The sequence below is a fragment of the Falco punctatus genome (assembly GCF_963210335.1).
Source record: "Falco punctatus genome assembly, chromosome: Z".
In the NCBI taxonomy this organism is placed as follows: domain Eukaryota; kingdom Metazoa; phylum Chordata; class Aves; order Falconiformes; family Falconidae; genus Falco; species Falco punctatus.
The window spans coordinates 20,602,421-20,621,294 of record NC_137586.1 but is presented as its reverse complement, the minus strand read 5'-3'; the positions used below and the strand labels follow the sequence as shown (position 1 = coordinate 20,621,294).

At 40.5% G+C, this 18,874-nt stretch overlaps 1 protein-coding gene across 1 annotated transcript in view; it reads right to left on the bottom strand.

The window, feature by feature from the left end:
• Positions 1-18,874, bottom strand: part of GPBP1 (GC-rich promoter binding protein 1) — a 191,222-nt gene that overhangs the window by 13,368 nt on the left and 158,980 nt on the right. The gene's annotated exons all lie outside the window — the stretch shown is intronic.

Below are 18,874 nucleotides of genomic sequence, written 5' to 3'. Positions count from 1 at the left end.
CAGTTCTGTCCACAGTAGGGTCTGCTTTTCAGCATCAGTCCCCAGCAAAGGTTTCTCTATTCATTCACTCACTCCCCTCTCCCTGTATGGTATCCTGCTGCACCTCCTGTCCTTTCACTTTTCCCTACCCCCTTCCCCTACCTGTGTTTTAAAAGGCAATTTTATTTTTTTTTAAGTGACAGCTGAAATATACTGGACCAGATTGGTGCCCCACCAGCCCATTATGGTGGTGAGATGTGCAAGGGACATAGCAGCAGACTCGGGCTAATCCTGCCTGTCCCCCAGGTCCCTGAAGCCCCTGTAGGATTTGCAGGGGCAGTCCTACTTGTGTCAGAACTGCACCTGCACAGCCACAAGCCTGCACCTCTGGCCAGGGCTCACCTCTGCACCCCTAGAGGCCACGTCTTCCTGAGCAGCACCCTCTCCCCAGGCATCCCGCACATTGCACATCCTCCACACTCACCCCCCATGCTCTTGCACACAGGAAATCTGCCTGTGTGCCCCTGGCACTTCATCACAGGCTACACACCCCACTTACTCCTTTCATCTCAATTTTGACACTTCTTTCACCTAAGCTTGCATTTTTATTCATGTGGTTATCTCCATTGAAAACAAACAGCATTTGCTCTTCAATTAAGACAACTCTCCGTCACCCAAGATTTCTCCCCCAACCCCACACTTCTATTGCTCCACTTCCACCCCAGATTTGCACACTCTTTCCCTATATTTGTGCCTACCTCTTGCATTGTTTGTATCACATTGCATAAACTGAAGCTGAAGATCATAAGGACAGACTGGTACCTAAATTACAGGCTTTTCTACGTTTATTTTATTTTGGATTAGGAAGGCACATCCTTTTTATTGGATTTTTAAAAGTTGTTTTAACTCAGAGAAAATATTTTGTCATAACTCAATATTTATAAAAACAAAAAACCTCAGGAACTTAAAATGATTACTACCATAGGAGCCAAAGCACAGTATCTATCAGCAAGTACAACTAAAGTGCACAAGGTAATATGATTTATAAGGAGCTATAGTCAAAAAGATGGAACATCAGTCTGAAAAAAACATCCAACAACTGTATGTTTATCAGAGCTTTTGCAGGGCATCTAGCTAAACTCTACAGTATTGATCAGTTTAGTCACCCAGGAAAACAATTAGCCCTAAACACTGCATTTTGAGCATGGTGTCCATTTATATATTTGTTGAAGCAACTATACCCCAAATTACCTTTATACTCTACAGCACACTGCAATTGTTTGTATAAACTACCAGTCACTAAACATGCCTGGATTTCTCAAAGCACGGCTCAACTGGAAAGTCCTTGAGCTTCAGAAACAAATCTGAAAATGACCCAGAAGCTGCAAGACAGAAAGGGCTATGTTGCAAAAACTAATTTGAAATTTTGTTTTTTTAAGAGAAAATAGGTGTGTAGGTTTGTGAGCAAACTACAGTTCAGGAGATTACACAGGCATACAGTGCCTGACAAGTTACACATGAACATATACAGCTTTTCCATGAAATCCTAAGAACTGTCTTTTTTTAATCCCTATATTGAACCCAGAAATGGTTTTATTCTCAATATTTCTGGGTAACTTTTAGGAAACATTGCCTAGAAATGCAAAGAGCATAAATTGTGTACTCATGCAGTTAGGGAACTGTCACACAAGGGGAGCAGTTCTAGAGCAATGCCATTAATTTCAAACTTGCAAGGACAGCACAGCAAGATTTTGCCCTGAGTAATTTTTTCTATTTAAATAAAAACTTTATTATCCTATAAAGAATTTTACATGTAATTCTGATGTGAAAACAAAACCATCAAAAAAACCTTTTCAACATCTCCTAATGTAACACAACACTGTAGTGTCATTTGCCTTCATGTTTGCCCAGTGCTTCCAATATGAAAACAAATTTTTAATGTGGTTAGATTACAGTTTTGGCTGAAAAATGTCTCAGACCCAAAGCTTTGGCATAAGAAAAATCGAGCCAGAAGCAAAGTACTTTCATCAAAATTTGAAAAGAATATGCTATACATACACAGCTTATTTTTAGATTATAGGGATGTAAAAAAGCTGCTTCCCCATGTGGTTTCAGTTATCAAATGGAAATCCTTTGGACTGCAAGTTAAAGCACAGATGAGACATGAGGCCCACATGAACACATATACTATGGGTTACTACATTAAATATTTTAGAGTCACCAGCAAAATCAGTAGACTCCAAATTTGACCGAGATTCTTCTTGTTTTTCTTGTCTGTTGAGTCTATGCAGGTCCTCGAGGGCAGGTCTGCACTTTGGCACAATACTCAGATGGTAACTTTCAGACAGGGAATTTTGCAGAGGTTAAAAGCTAAACCATCCTCACCCCCTCTGGTGTTTAGCGATCTGGCAAGGGCTGGGATTGATGGGATTAACACCAAGGAGGGTAAACAACCTCAACCCATGCATACTACCTCCACACAGCATCCATGGATCCTCCCAGGTGACACTAATGCTCATTGAGGCAGAACATCAGTGTTGTTGACACCACTCTGTTCTCATGTGAATCAACACACACAGGGTTAAAAACAAACCACTTGATAGTTCTGTTCTACAATGCAACCAGAAACATCTGCCACAGCTACTGGACACTTTCCAGTGCTGAGACCCTGACATGGACCAACACCACCTGAAGGCACCAGAAATGTGTCAGTGGCTGCAGGATCAGACCTCAGGCATGCTCCATGCTGTGTGCAGCACAGGCAGCTCTGAGAAAGGTGCTGCACTACAAACTGGGGGGAGGTGAGAAGGAGTGCCTGTTTTAGTGATTTATGTCTATTCTAAAGAGAGAAAACAAGTGTTTTGCCAGTTTTACAGAGCTCAATGTGAAACCTCCCCACTACACCCTAAGTCTGACTGTATATTACTATTTTTAGCCTATTGGACATAATTAAATGGGAGACATCAATTGTTTAGGAAGAAAAACCAATGGATTCAAGGCATTAAACTCATGCAATCCTAGTTCTTTATGGAAAATGGAAGAAGTCTTGATAACCTTCTAAGGCAGCAAGCATCAAACAGTTGGCTGCTTACAGTTCCAGCTTCCTTTTTGTCAGTGCTGGGCCTAAAGACCCCTTCTAATTTGTTTTCACAGCTACCTTGTCTGGGCTATATTTTTTTCTTTTATAGAAGACTGGGCTATAGCCCTGCTACTCTTTTCCTGCTTCTTTTTTGGGTGCATACTGATTTTCACAACACGCTGATATAGGGGGAGAAATGTTTCTGGGACTGCAGGAGACACCTCATTCTGGCAAACAGCCTACCAGTCTCTCTGACCACACCACTACACTTCAGTGAGGTTTCAACAGATTGATAGCAACGCTTCTAATTAGCTTCAAAGTAAAAGGGAATGGAAACATCTCACAAAAAAAACCCACAAAAACAACAGCTAAGAAGGGCACCAATTTTCTCCTTGAGCCTCTGCAAAACCTGAGATGTCACATTACATATTGATCACTGCTTCCTTCTAGAAAAATCCCTCAGAGTCCCAGAGGTAGTTGACACACCATGATATAACAGCTTGATGCTATCACCCTACTCCATCTTTTATTGAGGAATGCAGGAAACAGTTAAGCAAGGCTGTTTAACTACCTAATGTAGTTTGAAGGTGTAGTTTGAAGGTCTACAGTATTTCAACAAGTCTCTCTTTCCCTCCCCCAGCTCTACCACCTTTCCTCTGAAATGGGCTCATTTCTAGCAAAAGCCTTCAGCCGCTGCCAGGTCCAGGTCACCTGGCCTTTCCAGGGGACACAGCCCCAGAAGATGCATGGCTCAGCAAGTGCCTCCAGCCGTGAGGAGGGACCACCATGGCACCAACCCACACTGAGACTATGTGTAGGAACATTGCTGACCTCTAAGGATGAGCTTGTAACATCCAGCCTAAGCTTCTCATTTGATGTTGGATTGTTTCGGGGTTTTTTACCTTTTGAAACACTCAAATTCATGCAAACCAAGTAAGTTGCTGTAAATTCTTTATTCCTTTATGAAAATAAAACTGTTTTGTACTTGGCAGGAAAAAAAATACCCCATAGCTGTTAGTTTGTGTTATTTGATTGCCACAGGTATCCCTAATGCATTACAAGTCAATGGATTTAATAGGAATGGCAAATTATCATTAAAAGATATATCAAAGTTATCACCAGCCATAAATCACTAAAGGAAAATGGGACAGTCCATGTTTTCTGTGCAGAAATGCTGAGGGACTTGGAGGGGAAAGTGGCATTTCTCGGTGCTGGTATAACTGAGGCCAGTTTGTTTTAGGAAGTTTCTATGCAATTAACCGCTTACATCCAAATGCATTTTTACCACATTAGAGGGGAGATGTTAGCAAGGAAATCCAGTTATCTGTGAAGGGATTGGGTCCATCCTTGAATTCTTCTCATAGTCATGACAGCATCCATACAAAAAAAAAAAAAAAAGGTACAAAAAGATGTTTTGTCTGCAATGTCTGAGCAAGGGAAGAAGTGTCAAATGTTTCATGGGGGCTGAAGAAACAGGATGAGCATGCCATTATCAGTGCCCAGAGGCAAGACATACCACCAGGAACATTCCATGATGCTCATTTTCTAGTTTCTGATCCTGAACTCTCTGGACTTATGTCTACACTCCCATCACTCCAAATCTGTTTGTGTCACATTAAGGGAAGAACTGTTGAAGCTTCAGACTGTGATCTGTAGGCAGAGCTACCACCAAAAGTAATTTCCATGAAATATAAGCCTGCAAGTATTCTCATGCTCAAGGGAAAATTTTAGCATAGTAAGTGAGAGAAGTCAAAAACTGATTTAAAAATTAATTTGGAAAATTAACATTGTCTTCAAGTCTCTCCTGAATGAATCATAAGATGGTATGCAGGTCTTTTTCAGCAGGTTTCATCCAGGAGTTGCAAAGTAGCAATATCAGAACCAAAAAGATCATCGTTGCAAATGCAGGTCCTGCTTATGTATAAGATCATTCACCACCACCTAGTGAGGAGTAACTATACACAGGTTGATGTAAACAACTGCCTGCTTGGTCAAGCAGCTGCCTAATGTTCTCCCTGTACTGAAGTCAGGAAGACTCAGTGGAAAATGTGATTAGGGAAAGGTGTGAGAAAGTCTAAGAAGAAAGCACAAGGAAAGCAACTGACCCCTGAGGCGCTGTAAAGGACACGTGGGATTGGAAAACGGGCTGAAAACGGGAAAAGTTAAGGATCACAGCTTAATTTATACAGAAAGCAGCTCCACAGGCTGTTGTCTGAGCTGGCTGGCTGGCAGTGCTTTTGAAGTGGGACTGTGATCCTCCACCACAGCGCTGTGGTTTCCTGGACCAGCAGCATGGGCCTTCACATCCACCATCTGGCCCCAGGTACAGAGCTGCCAAAAAACAGCCCACGGCCTTTGGGCTTTATCGAAGCCCCTGAAGGCCATGATGCTGAGCCGGCACTGCCACACCATGTACTCATACAAGCTCTTAAAATGTACCTCCATGCAATTTTGAAGGACAGTCTTTGCTGTACAAAATGTGGATGAACAAAACACTGATGATGTTCATCACCAGTATTACATGACCAATTCATTAGCCATTTTTAGTCACAGCATAAATAAAACTCAAGTAGAGTACTTCTCCATAGCAAAAACCTCAAGCACAAAGCCAGATGATGTCAGATGCTTGAATGACCTTGAAGAGAAATCCAAGATGATTCTTTAAACAAAACAAGAAAGTAATTAAATTAAAGTGGGGAGTAATATTACTCTAAATCTGTAGCAGTGGCCATGCACTGTGGGTTAATGTCTGAGCTCCTACGGACCCACAGTCAGTGAGACTGCAGGGGCTGGAGTTAAGGGCGGTTTGAGCCAGTCCTCTAGACCACATTGCTTGTATTTCTAGATGTTTGCAGGTTTGGTACTTGAGTTCCTGTTGGGAAGGGGCACACACGTACTGTTCAGTTTTCAGAGCCTCAGTTGTGCAGCTATAGACCCTAACATAACTTTCACCATAATTATTTTTGGCTGTTTATTCCCATAATTATCAGCACAAAAGAATGAGCTTAATAGTAACAATTCATGTGATCATCTGCTTCTCTTCTGCCCACTGCACAAAATCATAATTCTTGGTTATGTTTTTTCTTAATTCAGATGCTTTTCTCAGCTTTTACATTAAACAGAAAACTCTCCCTTCCTAACTGGACAGGGAGAAGTGGGGTGAAATTCAGGAAAGCCTAATGTTTAAACAGAGGCAGGCCTACTGACAAGGAGTTGAAAACCATGAAGAAGACACAGACGGTGAGATGACAGCCCAGGGACGGTGGCTTGCAGAGGTGAAACAGAGAAGATGATGCAGGATCTCAGGGTGTCCTCCTCAGTCAGGTTCACCACATACAGCTGAGACCTGTTTTCAAATGACAAAAAGCAGGCTGTATGCCAAATTCTTTGGAAAGTCTGGCCAAAGAAATGTTGCTGCTGAAAATCTCCACCTCAGCAGGAGCTGGGCTTTCCTGCAAACCTCATCCTAGTTGCAGAGTTGAGCTGGCACATCACTACTGCAATACACCCAAAAAACCTGCCAAAACAGAAATGTCCAAATAGACCAGCAGGACCATTCAGAGCATCATCCTGAAGGCAGGGAACAGAGGGACACTGCTCCTTGACACCCCAACACGAGGCAGCAGTCCCCCAGCTGTCCACTTTCACTGGACAGGGCAGGTAAGCACTCCTCCATGGTGTTAGGGCTTGTACTCGGACATCTGTTCCAACAAGTTTTAGGATCTGGCAAGATCATGCAGTCTTTGCTGCTCCCTCAAGCACATAACAGTCCATTGAAGTCAAACTCTTTAATATCTGGAAGGCCTTTCTCATGGTACTGTTAGAAAAGTAATTTTAATTCCCTCCATAACCCCTAGCAAATCCTCTCTATTTCTTCAGCTTCTTTTCCTTGGATCCATCCCTCCCTTTCTTTCCTTCAACACTCTGTCGTCTCCCTCTTCACAAGCCTTTTATTTAGGCATTCTTAAAATATCTTCCCTGAAATTCTGTAGCCAAAATCTCAGTCACACCAGAAGTAGCAGCCAGAAATTGGTTACAGCATGTATCAGAGAACAAGTCCTCCTTTTTCACAGCCCAAAAGCTGCTTTGCAGAATGACATTACTAAAACCTGAAAACAGTAGCAGCACAGCAAAGATTGCCAGACATGCTGAGAAAACACCACAGATTTATCTGGGTAGACATGATGGTCCAAATATTGACATATGGTTGAACAGACTGGACACTTGTACGGACTTACACCTCTCAATGTTATAAGGATAGTAATTCCTTTTCCCACTTTATCATCTCCGTTCTCCAAAACTGAAAAATCCCTCTAGAAAGAACAAAACTCTTCTGCTGGGACCCAAAACCAACAATTACCATTCCAGAAAAAGTTCCAGGATTTGGGACAAATGGCAACCCTGTCAGGTCTTCACCAAGAAAAAGCTAATGGACTCTTTTTCCTCCTTTACAAGAGGTATATAAAACACGGACTCAGGTGTAGCACTGCAAAGGCATAATGGCAGGGCATGATAGAAGCTGCAAGGGACACCTGGCCCTACTCATGTAAAGTATGCAAAGACAAGGATGCTGCCATAAACATCAGCTCTCCATGAGTTTTGGCATTACAGCATTACAGTTTAAACAGTGTAAGATGTGACGGCACATAAGAACCAAGGCAGCCAGAGAGAAGACATTAGATTAGCTGCAATTTTACTAAAGCTATTACAAACTGCTCAGTAAAGCAGTCCCCATCCTCAGAGGGACATGATCACAAAAGGGAACATAAGCCACTGAAGATGCACTGGTGAGAGTATGGATAGCCCTTGCTGATTCCAAGCCAGCATGGGGCCAAGGGACTCCGTCTCACACATGGGCTCCACATCAGCCCTCTTCTTAGCTCTACTCTGAAGATTTTGACAGCCACATTCAACTCTGACAGCACAGAGGCACGATTAATATTTTACTGTCTCATGTTAAGACAATATCTAGTCTGGCTTATAAACACTTTATTGAAAAAACATATTCTTTAGGCTAGCAGAAAAAGAGCCAACATTTGGCACAATTGACCTGAAAGGCCTGTCCTAGAATGACCTGAGCCATGAACTCCAAAACACAGCTGCAAACCAGCCTGGAGACTCAGGATGCTCAGCATTTATTGGGCTTGATGATCTTAAGGGTCTTTTGCAACCTAAATGATTTTATGATTCAATAATTTGGGAAGCATATGGAGTGGAATGGAGATCCGCTTTCACCATTGCTGCTCATTCAAATGAGAAGGGAATGTTGCCATATTTCAGGGTTTTTTGCATAGTGTGACCACCTTTGGCATCTATTGAGACATAGTGTAACTTAAAAAAAGAACTGTCAATGGAAACAAACAGATAAAAATCAAAGTGAGAGAACAGACTGCAATGCAGGAAAAAAAATCATGTGTCTTAAATCCCCTCACAATAATAGTTAAACATGTGTGGGTGTGGTGGCTTCTAAACCCATTAGTATAATATATAATCTGATTGATAACAGAATATGAAGGCAAGATCCTAAGAACTAAACAAAAACATTGTGCCACTTAGGCAAAACAGCTTTTTCTTAGAGACTGTGTTGAGAAACTCTCTTGCATGACCCTAATCAACAGTAGCCTCCTTGAAGCTCTTATCAGCAGATGATGGGAAGCAGCAGGGGTATGTGCAATGGGAGAACAGATTTTGGCAAAGGCAGTACTGATATAGGGCAGAGTGTAATTTTAATCTTTATTTCCATCTGCCTGGCAGGACCTGCAACTACAAACAAGGAAGAAAAGTACAAATCACATGTTGGTAGCACCCTCAAGGAAAACATCAGAGTAAATTACAAAGACTGGCCAGCCAAGGTTAGAAGTTCTCCAGAAATAGCAAACAGTGGTGCAACCAAGAACAGCCTGGCTTAAGTGAACAGCCAGATATGGCATTTGCTATTTCCATTACAGCTTGAAAAGTAAAATAACTACATAGAGTCATAGAACAATTCAAGCTGGAAAAGACCTTGGTATGTTATTTAGTCAAAGTAAGGTCAAAATTTTGATTTGTAACACCAAATTGCCATATTTGCAATAAGCAAGTTTTGTTTCAGTGTAATTCCAGCTACGGTAGTCATATGTTCTAAATTAATCACACCTGCTGAGATAAACAGAAAAGTAACAAGACAGTATTTAGATCAGCCACCTACTTTCTGACTGAATACCATAAAAATATCAACCAAATCTGCCCTGTGAAAGCCAAGTCCTGCTTCTCCAAATAAGTTGCCCCGAAGTCACTTGCACACCCATCACAGGCAGAATCACTGAATAAACAGGAGGAACCGTCTTACTCAGACATCCCACATCACCCTAAGACCAAGACTACCAAAACTATCCTTTTCTTCCATCTTGGCACACTGTGCCAGACGCTGTCCATACAAGAGTAGCTTTCAGGCTGCTCTCAGTTGCACCTGGTTCTGGTCTTCTAAAGAGATGCATCAAAATCAAGAAACAAAACCAGAACAATTTTGCCTTCTACCTTACTGTATTGTAAACTTCTTACTCTGGAATTTCCTTCAAAATAAGATTTTTACCAATTCTTTATACTTTTTCACAATCCAATACACTTATAACCTGCAAATTGGACAAAGAAAAATTTATAATCTCAGCTAAATATTACTTTAATGTCAATATACTTGATTCATATCACGTTTGATGATTAATGCTGCTCTTTAAAAAATATAGTAATAAGTAACCACACCAAAAAATCCATAACATAAAAATAACTGGGAGTAAAATCTCTAAAAATCTTATCTCATAGAAGTATGTTTCAAACAAACATGTTTTCATAAGTCTTCGCTAATTGTCAATGTTGACATTCCTGCAACAGAGGAGACCAATCAAAAATAAATCTCTGCAAAGTACTTATTAATTTACTATGGTTTGAATTAGCAGGGAAAACAGTTCCAGTGAGACAGGGGCTACGTTATTATGAGAACTGAATTGTCCAACTGATTTCAGCTAGGATAGAAATTCACTTTGGCTGCATGGTGCTACTTCCTCTGATGAATGTTCAAAGTTGGGGGTGGGGGGTAACATTTAAAAAACCTCACAAGCAGTATAAGTGGTCTCTAGTATTCCAATTCACATAGATAAGATCAAACCAACTATCACTGTTCCTTAAAAAATGAACAAAAAAAAACCCAAAAAACATACCAACTGTCTCTCAGTCCTTAATTCTCTTCATCTAGTCCCATCATTCATGGCAGTTCCATCACGTGTTCCACCTTCTCCCAACTAAATGCCATTTTCAGCTCTTCATTCTCATGCTCTTCCTTTATGGTCTGAAGTTTGTCACCAGAAACTGCCTCATTCATCCATCCAATGTTTTTTACACCTCAGCTATCTTTTGTGCAGAAAACATTAACCCCTATTTTTCCTACTCTTTAAGAGCTAGACATCATACAGAGATGGAAAGAAAGAAGACTGCTTTCTACTGTATTGGCTGGAATCTTATGCCCAGTATAGGGCACTCCAAAAGAAAAGAGCTGAGGGAGGACTGGTCTGCAAGTACAAAAGATTAAATAAAAGATATTTACAAAAGCAAAGGCAATATTTTTTTCTTTCCCATGCCTTGATTGTTAGGAAAAGGAGCAATTAATATTCCTTCCCCCCCCCCCCCCCCCAAGGTCCCATTCCTGCAAGAGAAGGTAACTAGAATTGAGACCGATTACACTCTGGAGGATCCTGTAAAAAGTTTTAGAAAATACCAAGTTTTCCTTATTTTTTTATATAGTTAATAACTTTTCCATTCAAAAACCTGTTACTTATAACTGTACAATTCCCCAGGACAGGATAAGACCATCACTTACAACACTGGAAAAGAAACAGTAGCTTCTTTAGATAACCTGCCTGTTAAAGGGTACACAGACTAAAATACACATATATGGAACATAAGAAGAAAGCTGTAGAAGGTTTATGCAGGCATTCATCTAAAAGTTCAGGATAGGGCAGTACATTTGAAATAATACATGTAAAGGTGAAAATAAGACGTTTAACTTAAACTGAAAACTTTTTGGTGCAGGGAAAAAACTTTTCATTTTGAAATTGAGTTAGTGCCTCATGCAAAGAGGTTCTGTTGGACCCAGACTGCTGGGTATTGCCCCAGGGATATAAACGTAGAGTAAGCAGGAGGAAGAGCTACATACAAGTGCAGTTTAGTGTCCCAGGGAAGGAATATACAGCCTTACTGAAAGCATGCAGTTAAGTACTTTGGCCTCCCCAAAATGAAGACAGGCACTGCTGTGACAGGTGAGAGTTAAGAGGGGATTTTATGAGAAATGGAGCAGAAGTACCTGTGGAGAGATGCATCGTAGCTGGCATTACTGTGGCAGCTGCTGCGATAAGAATCAAGGGAACAGGGAACAGATTTATGCCCATTTCAGTTGCATAAATTTTGGCCTTTCACTTTTGGTAACTTCAGCTCCAGAACAAGATCAGAAATGTGCCTGCATGGTGATCTCAGCACAGCTCACTGCACAAATTAGACGTTGGTGGAGTGCTATAAAAACAAAGTCCTATAGAATTACATAGCAGCAACACTACAGGCCAGTGCAGACACTTCTCAAGACAAGCAGCGTTGGCACAGAACACAGGAGCCCTGCCCAGGCTGCCTGGACTCTGCTGGGAAGGTCTCACCATCCCTCACAGGCATGGGCAGGCCTAGACTGTGACATGGGACACAGCCTCCTCTGCAAGCACAAAAACTCAGCCCAGCAGGAAAAAATACGTACAATTGTATTTAAGTGCTGAAAATTATCTCTCTGTTTTTACGGAGCAGGGGGTTGAGGGGGTTGGGGGTGGCAAGGGAAGGAGAGAGAGAGAGTACTTAAAGTGAGTATGGTTTTTAACTGGTGATAATAGCTCCCTGCTGATAAAAGCTATCTGTGGCATACTGAGCAGATGGCAAAAAGCAACAACAATCTGTTTCTCCTTATGCCTCCACTATAGCAGCTTAAAAAGCTGGAGCTTCTTGTACAGGTAAGATTTCAATACCTCTTTCTTCTTTGTCCTCTTCTCCCCCTCCCTCTTCTGAACACTGCACAATGAATTCCCTCCCTTTAGTGAGCTACAAAATATTTCTGACCATGTATGAATGAAAGTACAAGCTGAAGAAAGAACATAAAAGAGAAGCCAAGCTATCACAGAGGAAAGAAAGAGAGGAGGGAAAAAAATGGTATGTACATTGAATTGTCTTGCTGTTTCTGGGCTGGGAAGTGAAGGAAGAGGAGGAAGAAGACTCTATTCTGTAAATTGAGCTGCTTTCCTTCTTCTCACAACGAAGATATTCACAGGCATACCAGTAAGTGCGGATGTACTGTGTGAATACATTGCAACCCACAAACTGATTGAGATTCATTCATCCCAGACTGCTACAAAAAGTCCAGGGCATGATCATCTGTGCCAGCATCTCTCTAGCAGTGATACCTGGACCACACCTGGTTTGTTTGCAAGACAGCAAGGAGTCCTCCAAGAAGTGTCCCTCACAAATGCGCATATACTGACAAGAAAATAAAATGAGAGGGACTAAGCATAAGAAATAATTTAAAACTGGTAACAGCATTCTTTTTCATCATTCCTGTTTAGCTGTCAGAAAAAACACACTAGGACAACACTATGTAAAAAGAGTCCTTGGACTTCTCTGAGGCTATGGGTTCCTTTGATTAGAGAAACAAGTGAATAAAAACCCCAGCTCAGAGAGAGAAGCAGTGCTGTAAATCAAGTGACATTCCTCCCTTTCCAGGCTTGAATGGCCACACTTTTATCAACAGGAGGAGGCCTGGCAGCTAACAGAAGCTCTGATTAATTTGCAGAGCAAAGGATGAAGCTTTTTGGGTCTGCTTTCTAACGTCCTACAACTCCTATCTGCTGACAAAGTAAGGAAGAACATTTGTAAGCATTTCAATATCTCCGAATAGTTATCTGAAAACAGTCATGTATGTTATCATTCAACTATGCTCTTTATACAGTGAATCAGAGAAACAGCATCCCTTAAAGGAACAACAACAAAAAGGCTGCCTTGGTTTTACCAGAGAAATGTCCTACATTCCAGGCTTTGCAGGTTGGTACATACATACTGGAAAACATGAAAAATACTAAAAAATAGTGTCAGGAAGGAAATAGTTTAAAAGACATTTCATCTCTCAAAGAACTTACTTGGGTGTTTTCTGTCAGCAAAACTCAGTTTTGCCACCCCAGTGATGAGGCAAGAGCTTGGCTTTGGCAGTAGGTTAGGGGACAAGAGATGGGGTGGGAAGGAGGGCATGGGGAAAGCCTGGCAAGGGGTCAGAGGGCCTGCATTTCCCCATCTGCAGAGCCATGCCTATTCCCGTACATTTCTCTCTGGTTTGAACAAATCAGGGTGCACAACCATGGCTCAGTGATGCAGGCAGCACTGCTGCCTGTAGCTATCTGCTTCTCCTATGCCTAGAGTCAGGTCATACTCAGGTTACAAACAATGTCCACTACTCTGACTCACACACAAAAGAACATCATGTATGCAACCATATTTTTGCTGCAACCTTAGCTATGAGAAGCTCTTCTCATAGCGGAGTGATAGTAACACTCTGATACCAAACTGCAAAAGTATTTCATATAGTCTGTGGAAACACCCTAATAATACCAGCATAAGTATACAGGGTAATAGTGGCATGCAGAATGAGGTTCATCGTCCCATAATTTAGGCACCGAAAGCACTAACCATGTTGCTTTCTACTTGCACAGCAAACACAAAAAAATACTCTCCTGTAGACATCAGCTTTATGAAGTCACCGTACTCTTTGAGCACTTTTTTCCCTCTGCTGATGATAAAAAGGAGTGCAGAGTGACCAGTTCAGGTGCAGACATGCGCATGTACAGATCAGGCAAGTGTCACCCATTTGATGCTGATGCAGCAGCAGTTAACATAAACATAATTTGTCTGGTCTAACGTTATGTAGCAAGCAATCCTCATCAAAAAAATATGCAGGTGGTGATTAAGAACAGCTAATAGCTTTCTCAGAGGTACTATCTTTTTCAAATAAAGTCAGGACAGATCTAACATCACTGAAGGAATTGCAGTGAGTTACGAAGAGATGGGAGTGCTGTCGTTTCAAAGACACAGTTCTCAGTGTAGGTCATTATTTCCTTAAAAAACACACATGTTAAAGCTCATCCATGGCAGGTATCTGCACAAAACACAGTTCTGTCTGCAATTTAATGCAGATTTAATGACTCACATTGTGTTCATCATCAAGGGACGAAAAAAATGCACAATTCCTCTTGGTAGACAGCAAATAAAGGTCACTGGCAACACACATGTTTTCCTTCCGGTTTCTAAGAGTTGAGTAATTTCTGGTTTTTAATGTATTTATCTGCTCTCTGTTTTTTAGGACCTTTGTGGGGGGCACAAGAGGTAAGATCAGTTTGTAGTAAGAACGATCCATCTACCTAGATTATTAGTGGCTGACAGGGGAATGAAAGGGAAGGAATCACACTTGGCAAATTAAAATGCCTTTTAAAAATTAAGTTATCAAGTTTCTATTCAAGACTTTATTTTTAAAGAATTATAAAAATCTTATATTGTGTAGAGCATCTACTTCAGTGGATGAGGTGAAATTTTACCTACTTGTTCCTTAAATTCAAAGGGAAGTCCTTAAGCAAAATCTTGCTAATATGTGTTTTGAAAGGTGACTCATGAGATAAGACGTTGCCCATCTTACTGCTCAATACACTCAGAAGAGCCAGATTTGCAGATTTGGCATTTTCTGTACTTGCTGCCATTAAGGCAGGGCAGGGCAGCAAAATATCAGCAATTACATCTGAAAAATGTGGCTGCAGCCTAACCACAGTGAGTGAAAAACTGGAGATGGGGTTTGAGGAGGAAAAAAACCCACAAACTCACTACATTACTGATGTGGACAAGCATAGATCAACTGCTGAAAAGCACGAGCACACTGTGGAAAAAATAGTCATCATCTCTCATTCTTTGCAGCTCATTAATCTGAAAACAGAAATTTTGGTTAGGTTATTCAAAAAGTAAATAAAATCCTTCATGCAGAAAGGAAAGGGGTGGCAGAAGATAAAAAACCATCTTTTCAGAAGTTCATAGTTCAGTGAACTCTCCATTTTTCAAGAGCAAACTATAAACTGAAGACATCCAGGCAAGTTTCAGCTGTGTTATTTATTAATTGAAATGTTTCTGCACATGCTTTTTTAAAAGTTCCATAAATCTTCCAGTCAAATGCTTTGTACCCCTGAATGAATGATCCTTTCAAATGATTTATCTTTGTCCTTACTACAAATCTGACCTAGTCTGCTTATCTACTTTGAAGCTTCCTTAGGACTAATCAGCTGTCTCGCTTCAGTGTCTCAAAAGCCCTTGTTTTGTCTTCCTTTTGGGATTTTCTAAATGATTAGAAAAAGTACAAAAGCCAGGAAGAGAGATAAGACCTTAGAAGGCTATAAAAACATTGAAAGTCATTAAACGTGTTAACACAATACATGCACATGGGAGCAATTATTTTTTATAATGTCATGGTAATTTTCCCAGAAAACTAAAGAACTATAAAGGGAAGATATGTATTGATATTAATAAATATAATCTTTGTAATTAGGATCTGCTCCTATAACATTTAATCCTGAACCAGCCACCATAGGACTGACCTGTGGTCTACTATGTGCAATGCAACTACCTATCACAGGGTTAACACCCGACACCCTGCTTTGGATGTAGATAAAAGCAGGATGGGGGCCTATTTACCTCATTGGATAACTCATTTATTCAAAACTGAAAAGCACATTAGAACCACAGACAGGTTTATGAGTCACGTCTAAGAGCCCGCTTTTATGGATCAAGATCATCAACTTGTACATGGAGCGCTCCCTAAAAAATTCACAGTTTAACAGCCACATTGATAAGCATACTTCCTGCTGGATGAGACAAAACAAAATTTTCATTTAAATCATTACAGAGTTTTCCAAAGACCTTTGACAGTGTCTGGTGGCTTAGAAAAAATGAAGCCTTGCACAGTATTTGTGAAGAAGTACTCAGTATAAAAGTTAGTAGTCTCAGCCTATAAAAAAATGAAATTAATGCTCCTAATTTAGAAGGCTTTCCTGAGATTATTTTTTTTCGATGAAACAGGATCAAAGCTCTTGTCACAGCAAACTTTTCCAAAGGCAAACAGTTTCCACATAAAATCTCAGCTTTGGCAAGGAAAACACTGGTTTCCAATACAGTTTTAGATTATTTCGCTCTAGCTGAGACACAAAATGGGGTCTCACCTACCAGTATTACCACTGAATAAACTACAACAGCTGTTGTCCACTCCTAGCTCTTATACACCAAATAGAAAAGAAGAATGTTGCACACATTTTTCACTTTTATAAGAGGATCTATAGGTTTCTTAATTCCTTCATTATATTTTTGTATTTTGTTAACTTGACTATCAAAAGAACAATTAACCATGTATGGATTGCAATCTCTTCTTTTATGGCTAAAATCATTACTACTCAATTTATGGGAACATGAATGAAAGTGAACAAGAGTGTTTCATTGTAGTGCTTTTTAATATTTTAAACAGAAAGGGAAGGCAGAATTGAGAACTTTAGTATGATCTTCATAATGAACATGTTATATGTTCTGTAATTAAAAAGTAGAGTTTGACAACTGCCTTCAGATGGCTACTGAGTACACAATCTTACGTTTTATTAAGATATTTAGTCTGCCTCAACACTAGAGGCATAGTCTTCAGAATCTCCACAAAGATATAAAAGCACAGATTCCTCTAAACAAAAAGAAATATGAAACAAAGAGCAATGGGACACACTTCTGCATCCTGTAGAGCCTACTGAAAAAGGAAACCACCCTAAAATTAGTGATATATAATCACCCTTCACATTTACTTTCCCTCTCAATTCCTGCTCATTTCTTCAAAAATCCTTCCATAAAACCACACAAAATCTGGAGCTGACAGGTTAGGTCATCTGTAGCACTTTTGTCCTCAAAAGCAATGAATTCTTTCCCTTTTCATCCAAACTTTCCTCAGAGTGCTTATGACAAGGTGTGGGTATTCAAGCCGAATCATCATCACTCGTTTAGCCCTTTAAACTAGAATTTCTGGCATATAAACAAAAGAAGGTAATTGTTTGCCTTGCTGCTCTGTGCTACAGCAGTTGCTGCTTTGACAGAGCCCATATTGAACGGCTGGGACTCAAGCTTGGATGGGTGGGCTTCTGTTTGTACTTTCATCTCTCTGTGTGTTGGATTAAAATAAGGACTATTAACAGCCAGAAGAAATTTCAAGCACTACAAGATCAGAAAAGGCAGCTTGAGGGGGTTTCTTTTGTATTTTTTTTCTATTCATGACCTATTAGGTATACAAACATCTTCTGGAATAATAATTGTCCAGTATTAGTTTGCAAATATTGCTGCAAGTATTGACTACACTAATAGATTGTAACTGATGAAACTACTTTTCCTGCTGCAAGGCGATATTACCAAAACAGTCAAAAAACCCCCAAGCCCTGCTAAACTCATTCCAAACTTAAAATGTTTATCAAGCTGCAAGAAGTAGTAGTCTCCAAACCATGCAAAGGCTTTAATCCTGCAGCATGGCTGTAGCTTATTGCCTGCCAGTAGTTCCACCAGCTGTAGTAGAATTATGTGTAATCTTAAAATAGGATAGGTATGCAGGTGCTCTGCTGGACTTGGATGAAAGTACTCCTCACATAAGAAGATGGGGCCCCAAGCTCATGTCAACTGCATTACAAGCTTGAAGGTCTAAGCAGTCCTCAGAGCATTGCAAGTGGTATCAAGTGAAGTTTAGCTCACGGTTTGAAGACCAAACCAAGAAAAATGTAATTACTTTTGCTCAGGTTTTCGATGGACCAAAGGTAACCAAAATCTACTCAGGAGGTGCCACTCCACAAGCCTGAATCAGAGTCCAGCAAGGAGAAAGGGAAGAGCAACACCTTCTACCTTTCCTTCCATGTATAAATTAATAACACGGGGCTGTGGCTCCTGAGGCTCACTGACTAGTGGAATAATAATAATAATAATAATAAAAAAATATTAAAAAAAGACACATCCACCAGTTAGGATCATTTTAACCTGAAGACAACCACAATTGACATTCACCATCGCAACACCCCAAACCGCTCAGTTCAGATGTACTGTCTTCACCAGCCCAAAGTTGCCCAAAGTAGAGTACACAAAATCCCTTTCTATCCAGAGTAAGCAGCTTAGGAGATAAGAAAAGGTCAGAGACCTGACGCAACTCATCAGTGAAGCTTTGGAAGTGTTAGAAGTGAGCCGACAAGCCAGGTCTGAGCTTCAGTCCAGAAAATCCCAAAGGGCAGTACATGTGAGACAAAATGTAGTTTGGATAGGTGGTGAGGCAGCCAAGGACAGCAGAACAGTTTGGGAGAGGGAAACTGGTAGAAGAGGGGAAAACTGTCCATTTGGAGGTTGTTATGAAATAAATGCTATGTGATACAAATAAACATTTACGTGTGCGTGTGTGTGTATAAGAAGTATCTGCATATGAATATACACACATAAATATATATAGGCCAAGCTTCTCAGAAGTAAGCTGTGACTGAAAATGCCTGTCTTAAGACTCTTGAAGAGAAGCTTGATTTTGGCATGCTCAGGAAGCACTGAAAAAGGTGCAGGTATTGAAGAACTTATTTCCTGGCTTACACTCTTTCTCTCAAGCCTCACTTCATTCTAGCTTGACACCAATTAAAGCCTTTCATTAGAAGATGCTCCAATATGATGAAGAGGAAGACACTGAAT